Source organism: Rutidosis leptorrhynchoides, chromosome 5 (genome assembly GCF_046630445.1).
Source record: "Rutidosis leptorrhynchoides isolate AG116_Rl617_1_P2 chromosome 5, CSIRO_AGI_Rlap_v1, whole genome shotgun sequence".
Taxonomy (NCBI): domain Eukaryota; kingdom Viridiplantae; phylum Streptophyta; class Magnoliopsida; order Asterales; family Asteraceae; genus Rutidosis; species Rutidosis leptorrhynchoides.
Window position 1 is genome coordinate 82,510,611 of NC_092337.1, and position 4,661 is coordinate 82,515,271.

Consider the following 4,661-nt stretch of genomic DNA (forward strand, 5'->3'; position numbering starts at 1 on the left):
AATAATAATAATAATGGAATTAAAAGTCAGGAGTATACCCTTTTTTAAAAGCTGTTATAAAAAGAATGTCCCAAACCGGAATCGAACCCGAGACCTCACCCTTCCTTGACACACTCTTAACCAGCTGGGTTGCGCCAACTTTCTATTTTATATCTCCCTTTTAATTATTATAACCCATTTTATGTATTTCTCCCTTGCTTCTCCTTCATGTTAGTCGACCAGAGGTTGGGTAACAAGATAATATATATAATTTTTTTTTTAAGTTGGAGTTAATTACAAAATTAAAAACAATAATCCACTGTGAGTTCCAATTTAATATCAAGACTGAACGAAAAAAAATAACAGGATTAACAGCCAATTTGCTGTTCGACGTAAATGAAAAAAAATCGGCTTTTAAATTTTATACAGTTTTAGCCAGAGGTTTCAACACCAAAGTTGTTTCATATCATTCCTTTAATCTTTACAAATCATCAATTTGACAGAATACATTGAAACAATTGCGAATTTCGCGATGAACGAATCAGCTGACTTTTTCAAATTGAACTTTGACTCACAAATTCAGAATCGTTTTGAGAAATTGGAAGGTGAGATTTTGAAGAAAGTTTACATATATGATTCCTAACAAGATTGCAATTTTAGATTTTTGAAATATGTTCGAAATTGAATTATGGGTAAAAAGTTATACGAACAAAGACATACAAGTTTAAAAAAAAAATCTGTTTATCTTAGCAGCTAGAGTTATACGTTTGCTGTTAAAAATTTATTAACAAAGGAGGAAGGTTAAATGGATCATTTTAACAACTGAGTAATCGATATGTATATAGGAGGAAGGATCGACTGGTTCAATCAGTGAAAAGAGAAAAAAAATATAAAAAGAATAAAGCAGATGCCATTCTGACAGACTTGTTTGTTTTGTGGACTTTAAGATCGATCCCACTAGTAATTAGACAGAAACAAAAATTTAACTGTAGGTGGATAAGGATGTGAAACAAACTGCGAGTTTATATATCCTATATTATATAATTTGCATAAATAATTAAATATGTATATTAATAATTAAAATGAATACTAACAGTATTATATAATTAATAGTAATATTAACAATATCCATAATTCTAAAATAATAATTAATAATGATGCTAATAAAAAAAATGATAATTTTTATTAAATTTATTAATAATTATATAGTAATGTTAATACAATTAATAATAATAATATTAATAATGATACTAACAATATAACAGAACAGTTGTATCAAATTTCATATTTATGTATTTTACATAATAATAACACTGATATCTATATTAGATTTCTATTCTAAAAATAGTAATGAGAGTAGTAATATTATTAGATGCATTAAATTTTCATGTCTATATCTTATGTACAATAATATAACTAATACTGATATTAATGAAAGTAATCATAATATTACTATAACGACTTATATTTTAACTTGTAATTTAAATATGATAATCTATCTATATTAATTATTTATTAATTATACATTTTATATATATATATATATATATATATATATATATATATATATATATATATATATATATATATATATATATATATATATATATATATATATATATATCACAGTATATATAATTTTACTTATGCATAGTATTCATATATATGTGTATATATACAATATCCTTTATTTATATATTAATTTAATTATTCTATTTATTATTTTTCATTTTTAAAGTGTATCTTATTACTTCACAATATTATATATACACTTATATTTATTTATATGAATAAATATATTTACATATTTATTTACACACAACTGTTCGTGAATCGTCGGAAATGGTCAAAAGGTAATTGATTACATGAATATAGATTTCAAAACTTTCGAGACTCAACATTAAGGATTTTTCTTATCGTGTCGGAAATATATAAAGATTAAAGTTTAAATTTGGTAGGAAATTCCTGGGTCATCACAGTACCTACCCGTTAAAGAAATTTCGTCCCGAAATTTGAGTGAGGTGGTCATGGTTAACAATAAAAATGTTTTCATGACGAATATGAGTCAATAATTAAAGTTTTATCACCATCAGGTGATTTGAATAAAACAACTCAATTATTCGAAGCGTACGAGTGAAATTATCACAAAAGATTGAAATAGGATAAGTAAAGATTCGTCGTAACTTTTGACAGAGTCAGGGTTGAATTTTGAAAGTAAGATACATCTTAACTTTTGATGTAGTCACGATTGAATTTAGAAAACAGGATGCGTCTTATCTTTTGACGTTGTTTTGGTTGAATTCCGGAATTTAAGGGATTTGAAGAAAATCTTCAAAATCTAAAAGATTTGATTCTCCTGCGAATAAGGAAATTTAGATTTCTTTAATTAAATGCGGTGATCTGCCTCGATTCCTCTGTCTGATTCACAGGTAATTCAGATTCACCATGTAAATAAGCGTATTCCAAATGGGTTGGAAGTGGCTTTAACTCTAATGTCGGTGGTTCTTCTATCGATGATTTGTATCGATATCTGTCTTCCTCTTTTAGCATTTGAAGTTCTTCTTTTATTGGTTCGTAATCATTAGCCATAAGTGTAGCTAACATTTCAGCTTTATCAATTGGTTCAGTTCCTTCTCCTAAAGAACATTCTCCTGTTCCTTGTAATTCTGGAAATTCTTGTAACAATTCTGCATGTGAATCTATAGTTTGAATATAATAACATGTATCATCTGCAGATTGCAGTTGTTGCATGGCTCTATCAACAGAAAAGGTAACACTCTCGTCCTTTATACATAGGGTCAGTTTCTTACCAAACACGTCTATTATTGCTTTAGCTGTGTTTAAGAATGGTCTTCCTAATATAAGAGGAACTCGAGAATCTTCTTCCATGTCCAGAATAACAAAGTCTACTGGAAATACTAAAGTACCAACTTTAACTAGCATGTTTTCCATTATTCCTCTAGGATATTTTACTGATCGATCGGCTAGTTGTATGCTTATTCTTGTTGGTTTCAATTCTCCGAGGTCTAGTTTAGTGTATAGTGAATACGGCATTAGATTTATATACTAGCACCTAAGTCTGCCAATGCTTCTATTGAACTAAGACTACCCAGAAAACATGGAATTGTGAAACTTCCTGGATCTGATAATTTTTCTGGTAGTTTATTCAACAGCACTGCAGAATAATTAGCATTCATTGTAACAGCCGAGAGTTCTTCCATTTTCTTTCTATTTGTGATTAGATCTTTCAGGAATTTAGCATATCTTGGCATTTCTGAAATCACATCAATGAAAGGAAGATTGACATTTATTTGTTTTAACATATCCAAGAATTTGGATTGCTCGGCTTCAAGTCTTTCTTTTCTCATTTTACTCGGGTAAGGAAGCGGTGGTTGGTATGGTTTAACATAGGGCTTTGCCTTAACTGTGTTATCTTCATTAACCTTTTCAACTACCGGTTCTGTTTCCTTCTCTTGCTCAGGTTGTGGTGCATGTGTAGTAGGAATAGAGTCATCGGAAATTACAGGCATTTCAGGTGGTTTAAGTGTAATACCACTTCTTGTGGTAATGGCTTTAGCTGTTTCATTTCGGGGGTTAGCATTCATATCGCTAGATAGACTCCCCGGTTTTCTTTCACCTATCAACCTTGCTAGGTTGCTTACTTCTTGTTCCAGATTTTGGATTGAAGCTTGTTGATTTCTAAATTCTTGAGCATTTTGTTCATTCGTTTATTTCTGAGATGTGAAAAATTGTGTTTGAGATTCAACTAGCTTCGACATCATGTCTTCTAAATTTGGCTTTTTATCATCGGTTTGTGGTGGCTTATTTGGAAAAATAGGTCTTTGCTGATTGTAAGTATTGTTAGATACTTGTTGATTGCTAGGACATTGTTGGTTGTTGTATGAAACATTTCGGTTATAATTCTGATTTTGATTGTAGTTTGGTCTTGGCGGTTGATAATTATTCTGATAATTATTTCCCGGCCTTTGGTTCATATATGAAACATTCTCTCTTTGTTCTATTGTTTGTTCAATACTGAGACAATCTTTTGTCAAATGTGGTCCTCCACACTGCTCACAACTAATTCGTATTGCGTGAATATCTTTAGTCATCTTTTCCATTCGTCTCTCGAAAACATCTAACTTTGCGGAAATGGAATCAAAGTCATGGCTAGAATCGGCTCTATCCGCTTTAGATGAACGAAGAATGTATTTTTCTTGGTGCCACTCATGTGAGTGGGAAGCTGTATTATCAATAATTTTGTGAGCTTCAGTTGCTGTTTTCTTCATAATGGAACCACCAGCTGCTGTGTCGATGTCTTTTCGTGTAGCAACGTAGCATTCTTGGCAGAATATTTGCACTATTTGATAAGTATCTAAACCGTGTTGAGGACATCCTCTCAACAACTTTCCGAATCTTGTACACGCCTCATATAATGTTTCATTTGGCTTTTGCGTGAACGTAACAATTTCTCCTTGAAGTCTCACGGCTTTAGATGCCGGAAAGAATCTTTTAAGAAATTTCTCAACTAAGACATCCCCTGTATCAATCGCTCCTTCAGGTAACGATTCTAACCAATCTTTGGCTTCTCCCTTTAAAGTCCAGGGAAATAACATGAGATAGATATGTTCATCCTCAACTTCTCTAATTTTAAATAGAGTACAGATCCTATTAAAGGTTTG